The sequence below is a fragment of the Haliotis cracherodii genome, unplaced genomic scaffold, assembly GCF_022045235.1.
Source record: "Haliotis cracherodii isolate W230 unplaced genomic scaffold, xgHalCrac1.p SCAF_4, whole genome shotgun sequence".
In the NCBI taxonomy this organism is placed as follows: domain Eukaryota; kingdom Metazoa; phylum Mollusca; class Gastropoda; order Lepetellida; family Haliotidae; genus Haliotis; species Haliotis cracherodii.
In genome coordinates, this window is record NW_027266297.1 from 12,978,534 (window position 1) to 12,995,921 (window position 17,388).

The 17,388-nt window shown below is 37.6% G+C and overlaps 2 long non-coding RNA genes across 3 annotated transcripts; one reads left to right on the forward strand and one right to left on the reverse strand.

The window, feature by feature from the left end:
* Positions 1-1,912: 1,912 nt before the first annotated feature.
* LOC139479897 (uncharacterized) lies at positions 1,913-5,846 on the reverse strand. 2 transcript variants are annotated; one of them, XR_011654366.1, is made up of 4 exons: positions 5,615-5,846; positions 5,089-5,147; positions 3,870-3,941; positions 1,913-3,114 (listed from the first exon to the last, which is right to left on the reverse strand). It is a non-coding gene; the product is annotated as an uncharacterized lncRNA (long non-coding RNA). The 2 variants fall into 2 exon arrangements; XR_011654367.1 differs by having other exon boundaries at positions 3,863-3,941.
* A 117-nt stretch (positions 5,847-5,963) lies between these two features.
* On the forward strand, positions 5,964-11,608 carry LOC139479874 (uncharacterized). Its single transcript, XR_011654364.1, has 3 exons — positions 5,964-6,207; positions 6,454-6,535; positions 11,138-11,608. It is a non-coding gene; the product is annotated as an uncharacterized lncRNA (long non-coding RNA).
* The last annotated feature ends 5,780 nt before the right edge of the window (positions 11,609-17,388 follow it).

The following is a 17,388-nucleotide window of genomic DNA, read 5'->3' on the forward strand; positions in this document are numbered from 1 at the left end:
GTTTGAAAGTGAAGTGTGTTGGGTGGATTTGCAGTGGATGCACCAGGGTGTGCATGTGCCTGGGCAGTCTGTTTGTGCGCATTTTTTACATTTAGTTTTAGGGTAGGTGCATTGGGAAGCAGTGTGGTTGTATTTGAGGCACTTTGAACATTGCTTAACCTGCTTTATATAGGGTTTGACTTCTAAGTTTGTGTGGGCTCCGAAGGATATGTGTTTGGGGGCTTCAGGGAATTTAGCGGTTTTTTTAAAGTTGATTATGACAATGGAGGTTGGGACCGTTTTTCCGTTTCTAGTTGAGGTTATTCTGCGCGTGCTGGTGATTAGGGGTTGAGGGTTTTGGTCTTGGTTTATGTTAGCTTCTAGAGAGTATAATTGTAAGTCCTCAGTTGTTTCCCTTGGGTTAACCCTAATTACGCCTCGTGTATATTGTTGCCAATTAGGTGTTTGTTTGATTACCGTGACGTGGAATATTTGAGTTATTTTATTTGCTGCGTTGTAAGATTCTCGGTTAGGAAAGATTATCTGGTATCCTTTGTTGGCTTTTTTAATATTGTTGTAATTTATTTTTTGTCTTTTGAACCAAAGTCCTATTTGAACTTGTGCATTTGCCATGGTTCTGATATGGAGTGAACCACGCTTAGTAATTTATATGTGGGACACTTTTAAAGGTATCTCTAAAGAACACCACGCTTAGTAATTTAAATGTGGGACACTCATATAAAGGTATCGGTAATCGGATTAATTAATTAGCCGCTAGAATAGGTGAAATGCACTCAGCTGAAAATGTGGCTCTACCGGCAATAGCCATTTCTGAAATGTGGCTCTCCCGGCTAGACACCAGTGATATGTAGAGAGAGAGGAGGGTATCTTTGGAGGCTCCCCAGTTAGAGCCAGTTAGGCATCTTAGGGTGTTTAGGTCTTTACTGCATTTAGTTGTTAGGTTTTGGATGTGAGCATCCCAGGTGAGATGTTCATCGAAAATAAGTCCTAAGAATTTGGTTTGTTTTTGAAATTTGATTGTTTGGTTGTTTAGCTGGAGGATTGGGGAGGCGGGTTTCATGTTTTTATGTTTGAAAACTATTCCTGTTGTTTTTTCTGGGTTAAGGGAGAAGCCCCACACAGCAAAAAAAGTGTAGGTTTCCGTCTTCCGGAAACCTTCCGGAAACCTTCCGGATACCTTCCCATTTTGGATCCGGCCCGGATACCTTCCGGAAACCTTCCAAAAAAAATGTCAAAATTTGGGGGGTGCATTTTGTTCACTTAAGTGTGAAACACATAAAAAAATTAACTTGAAAATACCAAGCAATTTGAAGGTTGTTGAAGGCATCTGGAAGGTTTCCGGAAGGTTTCCGGAAGGTTTCCGGAAGGTATCCGGATACAAATTTTCTTCATGACTTGCTTCTGGTAAATAATGTTAGCCTGTGCATTACAGATACCTGTTGTAATATTCTGTGTTATTTTAATGGTAAATATCCTCCTAAAACATTTTTGGAGAAGAAAATTGTTCAATTTCATATTTTGTCCTTTTTGGATGTTAATGGTATTTAATGAACAAACATCAGTTCTTGTATAATGATATCCTTAAATTTCATGTCCAGACTTCCAGTTTGTACTGAGAAAAAGAAAAAGTCATTGACAATGTGCTCACTTGGGCCTTTGGTCCTAGTGAGATGATAATAAGACTATTTGTAACGGTACATGTACTTGTTATATCCAAAATACTAACTTCATTGACATTTGCCTCACCCTAGTTTTATGGTACTACAGTAAGCTCTTCCTCAGTTACTGTGAATTATTTTATTAAAAGGGATTGACAGTTAATTTGACACTGGAGTTGTAACCACTGCACATATATGTGTATTCAAATAATATAACAACGATGTGCTTAATACTTCACAAATATCTCCAGAAATAGGCATTTTAGTTATAATTGCAGAAATACTTTATGAATGACCCCTTCACTGTTGCCTTGATCTTACACTTCAACCCCTCATGAGTTATCACTTTTGAGTGTGAATTTGACCTTCAATATCAGTGATAAATATTTCAAAAACATTTCAAAGAGCTATCCAGCACATAAACCAAATATGCAGTCCTTTGGTAGAATTCAACATATCATTGACCAAAATATGGAAGTAATGTAACCAGTATATGTATAAGAGTTACTAAGACTTCTGTAGAAAAGGCAATTTAAGGGAAAATGTAGTATATATAGATCACACACGACCTTTTTCCAACTTCGACCCCTGCCCAAAGGAAGAGTTAGACCACAAACAAACTTTTTGTCTGGTTGTGACTTTAACCTTTGACATAACAGATCAATGTGTCATCAGACGTTTTCAGAGCAAAGGAAACATGTGTTATTTATCTTGAGATGCCCAAGCAATGCATGGTTTCATAAGATAAGTGTGGCTATTAAACTGAGGCAAAATCATGAAACATCCCCAATTACACAGCTGGTAAATGAAACATAAGCAACAATCAAATTATCAATTTCTTTTATTCATATGCCTATAGTATATCGCACATTGAACAGTGTTCACATGATGGTTCCTGATGCAGTATGCAATTTCATCCTATTCTTCAATACTCATAACAGAGTGTGATAACTGTTCGCTTGACAGTACCTACGGATTATGTTCACCAGTTCAGATAACTTACTTTCCCTCAATCCTCCTTTTCTTTCTATATTGCCATGGATGAACAGGAACCAGGATGAGGGGATAACAGTTAGATCTCTGCTGCATTGTGTTAGTAGAATTGTGAACTTTCCATTTGGTGTTTGGGTCCACATTTAAAGACAATAAGTCCCATTTATCATTCCTTTCAAGTGTTTACAAGAATTTCCTGAATGTCCTGGAAGAATTACACTCCAGCTTGGCATTGGTTGGTCTTCTCACATTAGCCAGACCAGCCTTTGTGTGTCCCAGTACCATTTGGCATACAATTTCTCGGTCGGCCTCCATTGAAATAACAGGACCCTCATCATCGCTGTCTGCAAATCACCTCTGATATCTGAAGGGGTGCAGCCTCTGTTTAGGACTCCCTTGTCTGGTCCTTCCAGACTGTCAACCTGGAGTACTCATCCAGGGATCTCAAGCAGGACTTCAGTTTCTGCAGCATTATGTAAAAAGATTTTAGCAATCAAAAAGAATTGTTGCCACATGTACTTACAGATAGAAGGCAGCAAAATCACTTAAGTTGTCATATGTGAGTCTTGTTATATGCTAAACATTTAAGATAATCACATCTCAAATCTCAACCAGACAAACCAGTGACTAATGTTATGAACTCGGTCCAGACAAACCGATGATAACTATCATGGACAATATCCCACATCACTGTGGTATGATTACATGTGATCAATAAGCCTACTCAATCACAACCTTATCTATTAATGAGGCTTGGAATGCTGGGAATCTTTTAAAGAGATGTCATTTAGTGATTGTTTCAACTCATCAACATGGAAAAATATATATTCACAATCCTTGTCATATAGCCAAACTATTGCTGGATGCAGTGTTAAATAAATTATTTGGCTTTAACACTGCTTTGAACAGTATTCCAGATATATCACCGCATGTTAGTTTGATGTGGGAAGAAAGTCCTAAGTGATGCAGGTCTTTGATGAATCCCACGAGTATGTGTATAATGCTGACAAACCTAGCAACATAATCGGGGAGAACCAGGATTTGAACCCATGGCTATAGGTTTCTGCTAAGCCCAAGAGATGCAACTCTGCACAGAAAATTGTAGTGCCTTAGATAATAGGACATCCATGCCTACAGCGATAAGGAACAAACTGAAGACATATTTGCAAAATAACCATATGAACCAAACAGAATAATTTCAAAATATTTACCACTCACTGTTGCTCTTCTATGGTCTTTCTTTGCATTGATGCTGCACGGATGACTGTCTCTTTTATTCATCCGGACATTCTACAAACATAAGTAGCATTCACATCACAGAAATGTCCAAACTGTACATGTTGTACATTTGATTCAAATGAAAAAACCCCGGTTGTGATTCCGACTTAGAACTACCCTAATCATAATAATTCATGTCAAACATTCAGAGATGACATTTATCCCCATATTTAACAAATGTTAAAACAATATTTTGACAACAAAGTCAGGGTCATTCAACACATACATTACATAGGAAATAACTTGTTCGACAATGCAGAGAGATCCTCACCGAGGTGAATATCATTCCATGAATTATTGCCTCATTTTCTTGAAATGCAGATTAATGCAATGCAGTATTTACTTTTATTTCTAGGCTATTTGTTTGGCTTTTCCATGGCACTGTTTTGACAGAGATCTAACCTTGATATGACACTTTGTTCAGAAATGATATAAATAAGAGAATACTTTATTATTCCAGAGAAAATTTGAGTTACATAGTAAAAGCACAGAGAAACAAGTATAAGATTCATGATTTAAGTTAAGTACACTCGACCCGTGAAGATTCCGGGGTAGACTAGGTCTTCAGCAACCCATGCTTGCCGTAAAAGGCCATTATGCTTGTCGTAAAAGGCGACTAACGGGATCGGGTGGTCAGACTCTCTGACTTGGTTGATGCATGTCATTGATCTAAATTCCGTGGCTTGATGCTCATGATATGAATCACTGGGTTGTCTGATCCAGACTCGATTATTTACAGACCGCCGTCATATAGCTGAGTGCGGCGTTAAACAACAAACCAACCTAAATACACTCACACATACACACACAAACACAACATCCAAACACCAGGGTTAGAAATTGGCACTAGTCATTTTGACATTTTAAAGGTTTTGCTATATGCTATCATTTTAGGACTAGTGGACTGAAAGTGTTAGTTTCTACCGCTGCAAACACTAATCAACTAATGAATTGAGTGGTCAGACTAGGTTGTCATCATACTCTGAGGGCATGGATCTTTGCTGAAAATAACAATCACTAGATTGCCTGGTCCATGTTCAATTATTTACAGGCTGCCATCACAGAGCTGGACTATTGTGAGTGTGATGTTTCACATTACATTGAAATATACCATGATGAATACATGTAGTTTGTATTTATCACAAACAAAAATACTCACTCAATACTTGGTATCCTCCCTGAGGATGTCTGTGAACCTCCCCACAAACCCTGAACATGCTGAAACAGAAAACAACTAACTTGTCTTTATCCTTTCAATGTTTCAGTGTGAATTTGTTAAAGATTGATAAGCTGTCATTGTAATCCATATCTCACTTTCAGGTGGTTCAGGTGGCAACACATGATTGGAATTGAATGCCACGTTTTGTTTGACATGCACTTTGCCAGATTTATACCCTTGGTAACTAACCCTCATCATCAAATCCCAGCGTTATATTGAGAATAAGGACACGACCCTTAAAAGTCCTGCACCTGTAGCTCTTATGCAATCCCAAATAGAAATATCATGTCACAACAAACACTTGATCATAATAATAACAAAGGGTTTCCGAAAACAACAAAACTAAAAGGGCCCTTGACGTTTACAGTAGTAACATGGAGATCAAGAAAATATCTAAATCAATCCATTCCATAAGATCTCTGTATAGAAATCATGGAACATTATGTCTCGAAGCCCTGCTACGTACCTGGCATCTGCAAGCTGCTCTTCCTTCCTTCGGCTGTCAATCGAGTTTTCGAAATACTTGACGTCCTCGTTGTGGATGGCTCAGGTGGATTTCGACCGGGATTTCCGAGTTAGAGGTGATTGAAAACAATGTATCGATACACGAGGTAAGCATATCGCAATCAAGCATCACGGTGTACATCGATTACACGAGGTTGGAGTGTTTGTTTACATTTGTGTTCCAAAATGGTGCCCTCGGCCATACAGGGAATTATGGGTAGACTTGCTTGTCCCGGAATAACACGAGTTGGTCACGAATGACGAGCGGTCATTTCTGCAGCAGTTACGGAAAGAGACGAGGTTGGCCGATTACAGTTCATACAGGCCATATTGGGAGCCGCGGGGATTTCGACAGTGTGTATTAGGAAGTATACCTATGTGGTGTATGGAATATGCGTTTGCCTACCATGCCAGGCAGTGTGACAAGGGATATCTCAGCGGATGTAATATTCCTACAGCAGAAATGTTTCACAACCTCGACTGCAGGGAACTGAAGATGTGACATATTCAGACAGAGACCATTATACATAGACTGTTATATGGTCTCTGATTCAGGTAAGGAATATGTTAATAATATTGATCACGTATTAAAGTTATTTATCTTCTGTAAGCCACTTATTCTGTTTTATATATGTTAGTAAATGTGTGATTTAATTTTTGTAGGATAAGCTAACTTATGTTAATCCTTGCTAATGTATATGATGTAGAAATATGTTTGCTTATTTATATTCCTTTATCTAGATACTCTATAGTGACTCATTTTTTTAGTTCATACCGTACCGACTAAACTTACTTTTGCAGGTGTGAATAATCAAGAACAAATTAAATGACAGGAGTTTTGCAACAGTGAACATTGTGAAGTGGAAGATAAGACATTTGAAAGGTATGGATATTTTCACTTGAACTTGTTGAAGAATACTGTGATGACAACTTTATCATGTTGGGAATTTTGGCGGTGGGGTAGTCTAGTGGTTGAAGTGCTGAAGACCAAGGTTCGATTCTTGTCATGGGTACAATGTGTGAAGTCTATGTCAGGTGTCCCTTGCTGTGGTATTGCTAAAAACAGCGTAAAACCATACCCACTCATTTGGGGATTCCAGGTTGGAATTGGTCCCCATCAACCTATGCTAGTTGTAAGAGAGGGTTATACTATAAAGGGAAATAGTACCTCGCCTACTATTGCCTGGTGAAAACAGCACCTTGTTATATTTTTTTACCTTGGGTCTGAATATTCCCGAATACATGAAATTAAACTTGCATGGTCACTTGTAAACACAAATAACTGAGAAATGTTCAAAAAGGTTTACATTAAAAACTAGCATCTACTTGCCGACTCTGATTTGGAGATGCAACTAAACTTATTGTGAAAATATAATATGCTTTGATTTCTTTAAAGTAAAATAAATGCAATTAAACTTGCAAACACAAATAATTGTTAAATGTTAGTCACCTAAAAATAGTTTACATTAGAAATTAGCCTCTGCTCAAATTTACTCATGATTCTGATTGGGAGGTACAACTAAACTTATCATTGAAAGATCACATGCTGTGAAGTTTTAAGTAGCTTTACTCAGATTAGCTCAATGTCAAGCTGAACCTGAGTCTGGCGAAAATGTCAAGAAACTGGACAACAGGTATACTATATATGTCATATTTATTTTAGTAAGTAGGAAATAAATAGTAATTTTATAGAAATTTCATTTATATATATTTCGGCCAGGAATCAACATGTCTCTCCAGATAACAGACAACAATTAGTAGCCTTTTTTGCCAAATCAAGGTGCTGTTTTCGTTGGAGAAATCAGTGACATTTTGCTGAGGTGCCGTTTTAGCCTCACCCATAAGAGATAACCTATTAGATCAGGTGATCAGGCTCAGTGACCTGGTTCATGGCATCTGACAGTGACCATCTAACATTCTGGATTGATGTTCACAATATCAATCACTGGATTGTGTAGAATTTTGGGCCTACCTTTAGAATACAGTACCTAACTTTTCAAACAGGTCACAGTATCCTGTGATGTAATTCGTAGTATTCTGTTGCCTGGCACACTGGCAAAACAATGCATTGTGATGTCAGGGGTCATTGGATGTGCATATATATGCTCTTTTCAGTGGTCTATCGTCTCCACACACTATGTTGTTGCATTAGTTTAAATTATTTGTTTACTAAATATTGTTTTAAACATTTATATGTGAACTGGATGGGTAAACAAGCAAAAACTTATTTGAATACCGCTCCAGAATTAGAATACAATATGATATGACAAAAGTACAGTCAAGGAATGCAATTATATACATGTTCTTATTATAGAAACTACGTTGTCGGCGCTGTCAGGTCGCATTTTTAGTAGTAATAGTGTACTGCAATATACGGCAAGGAATAGTATTATAAATTTAAGATGCTATGTACAATCACAAAACCTATTGGATAGCTGAATGTAGTCTTCTACTGATTTAAGAATTTCTAAGTTTATTTTTGACGTCCTTTCAGGATTACCTAATAGAATTGAATTTAGATCATATCCCTTAACATAATAGTACATATTCTGTCTTAAATCATTGTAATTTGGGCATATGAGAAAGAAGTGAAGTGCATCTTCAGTGTGATGGCCACAGCTACATGCAGGATTATCTTATAAATATTGCCTGCGGATGCACATTTTATAACAAGTGCTTGTTTATTTTCTATATACTTTTATTTCATTTTTTACTTATTACAGTGGTTAAAATGATTATAAATATAAATTGAAACTAATAATGTGCAATAAGCGGGTTATAGCTGAAACGACACCTTAGCAAAACAGCACTGACTGGCGAAATACTCGCCGAAAGCGAAAACGGCGATTATTACTTGACGAAAATGACACCTTATTTTTTTTTTTACCTTGGTAAAATAAATGAAATTAAACTAGGATTGATAACTTGCAAACTTGCATTAGCCTCTACTCCAACTTATCCTATACCCGACTCAATTTATTGTGATAACATGCTTTGAAGTAAAATATATGGAATTAAACACACATCGTCTCATACAAACACAAATGCATGTAGTTGTTAAACGTTGAAACAAGTTTACCTTCGAAATTAGTCCCCTACTCCAATTTACTCACCGACTCTGATTGGCAGACACAGCTCACTTGTTGTGAATGTATTTTTCACTTTAAAGTTTAAAGTACTCAATGTCAAGCTGAAACTGTATTTAAGAATCCTAACATGGTGCAATTTTTCACAATGGCCTTTCGATGTGTCATTTGAACATGTTGAAAGGTTTTACAAGGGATATTTGTAACCCAATACTTTCCGTAACGGGCGACAATGCTCGTCTAAAGAGTTGACTAACGCCATCAGGCTCGGTGACTTGGTTGATGCATGTCATTGATCCCAATTGTGGGGGTCGATGCTCATGATGTCAATCACTGGACTGTGTGGTCCAGACTCGATTATTTACATATAGCCGGAATATTGCTTGAGTGCGGCATAAAACAGCAAACCAAATCATAAGTGTGGGATGAATGATTTGAAATTAGCAAGTTTAATGTGACCTTCAATCACTACAACCTGATCTGAGTCTTGAAAAGATATGACTTTGATTCAGTGAAAATTTGCATCATGATAGTTTCCACTGTAGATACAGTTAATCTGTTTTTTGTACAGTTTCTGTTTATTCAATATATATTTTGTTCAAATAAGCTTTGCCTCTTCACCAACCCTATTCCTCTTTTGGAATAAATAGTGTCTAATAATGCAAACATCATCACCATCATCCTAGTGAACACAACAAAGAAATGCACATCAAAAACGTCATTATTATTATTTCTGATCTCTGATAAATTAGAAAAAAACTGTTATCCAGCAAGATACATTTCCTTGGTCCCAAGAAGCATGTTACATAGTAAACTGACTCGATAACTGAATAGCAGTTGTAAAGGCACAACTGACTAAGCCGTCACTACTCAATTAAGTAATTAACAGACAATTGCAAGTACTAATACCCAACCCACACTAATTGCCCTGTTAATCCCTAGTCCACAATGAGTTGACATTGAGTTCATTTTGCTAATTAGCTGTTTTTAGAGTAGCAAGGTAATAAACATCAAAGGTGGGGCAGGCTTTGATCATGTGTTCTGTAGAAGAGATGATGTCACTTGTTTTATGTTTATTTAGGATTAGCTACATCCCTTGATGCTACCAAGGCAGCCCTTGAGATTATCAGACAGTTTGGCTAGACACAAACTGATGTCTCCCTTGTAGCACACTATGTGTCAGACACAGACTTTGACCACTCTGTGCAGATGCATATCAATGCATAAAGAACATTGGGTAGATGATTCAACAATGCCACAAGTCAAAGTTGGGTTTCACTGTATTTAGAAACAGACGATGGATCCAAAACTTTATAACAGTAATTATGATTAATTTAAACTTTGCCAGGCCAATATTTTGGCAGATTTGCATGTTATTGTTAATCTTCATTTAGTTAATTTTCAAAAAAGATAGGATGAATGATAAAATATGATAATGAGTCATGAATATTTGAATTCAGATCAGAACAAACAGGGAGGGTCACCCCAAAATGTGAGAGTCTCTAGGGGAGACTTTTGACAAAACGGACAATAAAATATAAAGTGCTTTGCATTTTCTTTCAGTGAGGGTTGTGTCAAAAATGAATGAGAACATACCGGTAATACATGACCGGCCCCTTTAATGTAATATACATAGTTTTTAGTTGATGGTTCAGGTTGTACTTTTCAGTTGAATTTCTTATCACTGTCTATGATGGACTACCAATTAACGGTAGATATTTAATATCCATAATAACTTAGATAAATGCTTCTACAGTCTCATCCTAATTTGTCAAAATTTGAATTTCGATATAGCTTCCATTAATGAATTAATGAATTTGGTGAGAATATCTATTGTCTGAATTCCTAATATACTTTCTTTTGTATTTGGTGTGCAAGGGTAGCCTAGTGGGTGAAACAGTCTCTGAAACCCGGGTTCAATTCACCACATGGGTACAATGTGTGAAGCCCATAGCTGGAATATTGCTAACAAGCTGCATGAAACTATACCAACTCACTCGCTCATTATGTTGTATTTTGAGATCACTTACATGACATGTGTTTTGATAATTATGAATAGTTGCATTTATGTATTTATGTATAAGAACCTATGTAACTTAGTTTTGCATAGTCTTGTTTACCCTTCCTTACATTTTGATGTAATGCAAACACTCAAGCAAAATTCAGGTGAACCTTGTGGTATTGTTTTCGAAGACCGCATACATTTTTGTATTTTCTGAACACTTTTCTGTTTGCAATGGCTTATTTACATGTTCAAAGATTGGTTAAATATCAGTTGCAAGATAAATTGTCAATACCTCACTGTTTGAGAAAACAACTTTAAACATTTGTAAATTTATATGTGTGTGTTTCATAACTTTTGACTAACAAGTTTCTAAAGATGTTATGAAATGTTTCAGGTACCTGGATTTCACAATCTGACACCAGCTACATTTAAGAAGATCTTGCTCACACAATTCAGACAAGGGACTCGCCGGAAGATGAACAGTACTCCTGATAACAACCAACAGATTCACCTCAGAAAGTGATGATTCTGAATGAATAATGCCACTAATGTGACTGTAGGTGGTTTTATTATGACACTAATGAAGTCTGAATGAATTTATGCCAAAGCACTGTGACTATGTCCAGGTTGTGTACACAGATGCTGACCATACAAATCTGAATGACTTTTGTGGTTTACTGCAGAAACATAATTGACTTTAGATATTCTTCTTCAATAAAATTCTTCTGAGATTTGACTAATTTGTTTATTTAGAAAATGGCATTGAAGCGTCTGTTCTGGAAGGCCTTGCAAACACCACTGGTTACTTTATGCTAGTTCCTCTTCTTGCTTGATCAAATTTCAATTTGTGATATGTACCAATGAAATGCCATATAATCAATAAATAAGATTTTTTTCCAAAAACATGATTTGTTTTGCTTCATTAGCATAAAGATATATAATACTGATCAGCCATAACATAGGTGCTGAACAAATATGAAATGTACTAATGCCTGAATGTTTTCCTACTATAAATACTTAACAAAAGTTGTAGTTCCACCATAGTAGACAAATGACATTGATATTTTTTCTGTACTTTATTTAGGTGTTTTCTATGGATGCCATTAGTCTTATGCACCAATTTGGGACAATTGTATTCTGTTTTATATTCCCATGAAACTACACTGTCCCGATATAACAAGTACTGATACCGTTCCAAACTAATCTGTTAATCTCACCAGGGCCAAATGCCAAATCACATAGCCAATGACTTTCCATTTTTTTCTGAGTGAGAATGCTGTTTTGCCACTTTTAGCAATATTGCAACAATATCATGGTGGCGGACACCAGCAATAAGCTTCACACATTGGACCCATGTCGCAAAACAACTTGTGAACAATGCATGCCCACATATCTCAGTTTGAGGAGGATATTTACCATTAAAATAACACAGAATATTACAACAGGTACCTGTAACTTTTTCTTTTTCTCAGTACAAACTGGAAGTCTGGACATGAAATTTAAGGATATCATTATACAAGAACTGATGTTTGTTCATTAAATACCATTAACATCCGAAAAGGACAAAATATGAAATTGAAAAATTTTCTTCTCCAAAAATGTTTTAGGAGGATATTTACCATTAAAATAACACAGAATATTACAACAGGTACCTGTAATGCACAGGCTAACATTATTTACCAGAAGCAAGTCATGAAGAAAATTTGCATCCGGATACCTTCCGGAAACCTTCCAGATGCCTTCAACAACCTTCAAATTGCCTGGTATTTTCAAGTTAAGTTTTTTATGTGTTTCACACTTAAGTGAACAAAATGCACCCCCCAAATTTTGACATTTTTTTTGGAAGGTTTACGGAAGGTTTCCGGAAGGTATCCGGGCCGGATCCAAAATGGGAAGGTATCCGGAAGGTTTCCGGAAGACGGAAACCTACACTTTTTTTGCTGTGCCATTTGTCAGCCCATTGTTGTATTTTATTAAGAGATTTTTGGAGTAAATTTTTGGCCATTTTAATGCTTTTAGTGCGGATCCAGAGGGCTCCGTCATCCACGAATTCCGATGTGTTTACTTTATAGGATAGGCCCTCGAATAGATCGTTTATCATTATATTGAAGAGGGTGGGGCTGAGGATACTGCCCTGGGGAGTGCCATTTTCTAGGGGACATTGGTCCGATAGTGTTTGGTCTATACCCACGGTTATTTTACGATTGTTTAGGAAGTCCTGGATGTAGTTTATTATCTGACCTTTGAGTCCTATTTTTTGAAGTTTTTGTATTAGCCCGTCGTGCCATACCATGTCGAAAGCTTTAGAGAAGTCTAAGAAGATGCCTGTGGTATATTGTTTATTTAGTTGTCCTGTCTTAATATCTTGCTCTAGTCGGGCGAGGTTATCTAGGGTTGAGCGGCCAGGAGTGAAACCGCTTTGATCTGGGTTTATGATGTTTTTTTGGGTTAGGTAATGTTGTAATCTATTTTTAGCCATTGATTCCATTACTTTACATAAGTTTGAAGTTAGGGATATTGGTCTATATGAGTTAGCTTGATTAGCTGGTTTATGAGGTTTAGGGATTGGTATTACTAGGGCCTGTTTCCAGGGACTAGGAACCTGTCCGTTTAGGTAGATGAGATTGCATAGTTTGAGTAGTGCCTGGAATAGTTTTAGGGGGAGTTTTTTAATTATTTGGTAAGAAGTTAGGTCTAATCCTGGGGCTGTGCCCTTTTTCCTGTTTTGGATTACGTAGAGGAGCTCCTCCATTGTGTAGGGTTGGTTTATTTCCAGATTGTTATTGTTTGGTTCTTTTGTGGGTTTGTTTTCTGTTTTAATTTTTTCTTGGAATTTTTGGCTGAAGTTGGAGTTAACGGCTAACGGCCGAAAAGTGGTTGGCGAGATTATTTGCTTTTTGGGCGGTGTTGTTTGAGTTGTTAATGCTAGGTGTTTTTTTATGTCGTTTTAAACCTCTAATGGCATGGATTTTGCGCCAGACCGTTTTGGCATCTGTACGGTTATTTATACCTTCGCAGAATTTTTTCCAGTCTCTACTTTTGGCTATTTGGACTAGTTTTTGAACCTGGTGGTTTAGTTCGTGGGCTAACTTTAGATGTTTGTAGTCGCGTTTTGCTTTATTGAAGGCTGATTTACGTTTTCGTCTAGTCTGTTCTATTTCCTCATTCCACCATGGTACCGTCGGTTTGCCCGTTTTAGATGTTTTGAAGGGGATGGAGGTTTTGGCTGCGTTTATTATATAGTCTGTTAGGTTTTTACAATAGGTTTCTGGATCATTATTTTCTATTTCGTTTAAGTTAGCTTCGTTGCAGATATCTTGGAATTGGTCCCAGTTAGCTTTATTGTAATGGAATTTTGGTTCTTGGTTTTCTGTTTGGATTGGTACGTTTGTATTTCCTATAGTTATAGGGCTAAACAACATAGGTATATATACACTTATTGACATCTAAGTTGTTACAGTGACTAGGTGATGGACACAGAGAGGTGGTTAAGCTAATTGGAAGCCAGTGGATGACTTATGAACACAGAGTATACAAGCAGAGTAAACAAGCAGACTGATGGAGATGATGGAAGCCACTGTATTAATTGGATGGACAAAGGGATTTAGCAATTAGGTGATGGTAAGCAGGCGGGATGTAATAGCCTTGGTCTCTGTTCATTGCTGGCTGGATCCTTTTGATGTAGATGGCTTCTAGGAGTTTCCTGATTTTGTAGTCTGATTGGTTGTTGGCCAGGATCTTGATGTTGTTCCACTGGATGTTGTGATCGGGGTGGGTTTGGGTGTGGTCGGAGATGGCTGATTTTGAGTCATTTTTTGTACTGAGGTCTTGTGTTCTTTTATTCTAATGGGTAGGGGCCTGGGTGTTTCTCCTACATAGGAGTCGCCACAGTCACATTGTATGTGCTATACGGCTCCAGCTGGGTCTTCTTTCTTAGATGTAGGAGGCTTGCCATTGGCGCTGAGGATGTTCTGGATTGTCCTGCCTCTCTGGAATACTGTATCAATGTTGGCGTGGTGTTTGAGCAGTCTGCGAATTTGGTCGCTGGCTGTTCCTATGTAGGGAAGACTGATGACAAACGGGGCTGTCTGTTGTCGTGGAGGCCGCTCTCTAGGGCTGAGGATGCTGTTGATTGTTTGTTCAACTAGGCTGGTAGGGTAATTGTTGAAGTTAGTGAATACATGGCGGAGGTGGTTGAGTTCAGTTTTTAGCTGTTGTGGCGTGGAACAGATGTTGACAGCATGTCGGGCTAAGGTGGCGATGATTCCTTTCTTGATTTGTGGTGGGTGGTTAGAGGAATTGTGCAGATACTGATCCGTATGGGTGGGTTTACGGTAGACACTGGTGTGTAGTTTGTTATCGGGATCTTTCTGTACTCTTACATCTAGGAATGGTTGTTGTCTCTCAGCTTCTTCTTCCATAGTGAACTGCATCCTGGGGTGTTGGGCATTCAGGTGGTTGAGGAGGGTCTTGGGGTCATGGTCAGGTTGGAGAATGACAAAAGTGTCGTCGACTTTCCTAAACCAGCAGAGGGGGATGATAGGTGATGTATGGAGGGCGGTTTCTTCTAGGTCCCTCACTTAAGGCCTTAACAGGAGAAATGCCACTAAGTCTACGCAGGGAACAGCTAAGCTTAAATTTCTGGGCCGTATCCCAATCAAACCCTCTAATCCAAAACTTAATAAAACCAAAATATCAGCCCCAAAAACCAAGCTCTAGCTCGTAAACACCCCTTACTTACCCCAATATCCCAAAGAATAACAAACTACCTAAATGAACACCAAATTAAAAGTCTTAAACAAAAACTGCAAATAATCAAATATCTTCACCCCTAAACTTAAAATACCCAAAATAGACACAACACTAGCTAACCAAATAAATAAACAAACCGACCCAAACATAGATAAAACCACCACACTAGTATACATACACGAAAATTGGCCAAATTGGTGTCACATTTACACGGACGGATCTTCAGATCCGACCTCCAAACACACAAGTTTCGGAGTCCATACCACACAACCAACTAAAACCACACAATCCTTCCGACTCCCAAACAACCAATCAATATTCACGGCAGAACTAATGGGCATGGCCTCAGCCCTCCACAATCAAGAATTCAAAAACCTCAATAAAATCCTAATATTTACTGACTCCCTAAGTGGACTGCAAGCCCTCCAAAACAAAAATACCAAAAACCGACCTATATCAATAAATCTAATACTTAAAAGCTCCAACGACCTAACTAAGGCAGGCAAACAAATAACCTTCTTGTGGATACCCACCCACGTAGGAATATACGGTAATGAAAACGCCGATAAGGCAGCTAAACTAGCCCTCAAAATCCCAGAAATAAGCTTAAACTTACCCAACTCAAAATCAGAAATTAAAAGCGTAAATTAGCAAAAAATCACCAAAAATGGCATAACCAATATCTAAACTCAAATAGCCAAATCAAAAAAGTACTCAGCAAACCACTAACCAAACCAAAAATTCTCCATCCATCAAAAAAAATCGACAGAGTAATCACTAAACTCCAAACAGGACACACCAACCTAAATAACCACCTAAACAAAATTAAAAAAAACATACTACATGTAAGTGCCCACACTGCAAACAACCAGAAACCCTAGAACACGCACTCATCCACTGCACACACTACATAACACATCGAACCGCATTACAAACCACCCTCAATCTAAACAAGGCTCTCACTCTAAAAGCAATACTAAACCCACAAAATAAACTAGAAAACTTCAAGGCCTTAGGCGTTTTCTTAATCAAAACAGAACTAATAAAACGCATCTAAAACACTATAATCTACCAAATCAAAATTACATAAACACACAAACATCCACCATATCAAGCCCCCTTAGTTCTCCTCCCCTACCCCATCGGCATCTATTCCAAATCTCAAAATTCCCAAATTCTATATAAGCAATCCCTAAAGCCCCCTCTTGGGTTGCACAGACCACTTTCGCCCCTTTCGGAAACACATTAAATGGACTGGCCGGGCCCGAGTGCGAAATACGAATCAGTCGGAAAGCGCACGTTAAATCTCCAAAGCAAGTAAGTAAGTAAGTAAAGCCCTATCCATCACTTGCTTGATAAAGGTGTTAGGATCTACACCGAAACGTCGCACTAATTGTAATAAAGAATTGTTCATCCATAGAACTCGTCTTACTACTTACATGTCGCCGTCTTAAATTGCTAGAACATTGCTAAGTGCGATATAAAACCAAACAGAATACTACTCGGTAGTACAGCGTACTACAGATTTTCTACATTACGACAATTTCTGTTATTTAAATGGTGTACGTTTTACCCTTGCAAAACACAAGACATTATATGTTCATCATATGAAAAATGAAATATTTCTCTTTAGCTCATCAAACTACATGTAGTTTAGTAAGTTTAACCTTATTTTTGTCCAGATCCAATTTAGATGACTGACACCACACGCACCGTAGACATAAATAGATAATAGAAAAATAATCTCCTTTTAACGCGAAAGGTTCAATAAAAGTATGATATTGTTATAATAATAAAATTGTCTATACAACTTATACACGATTCGTATCTAACAGATCATTATTTGAAATATGTTAATATTAGTTATTTCCCTCCATGCGCCGGATGCTTCCT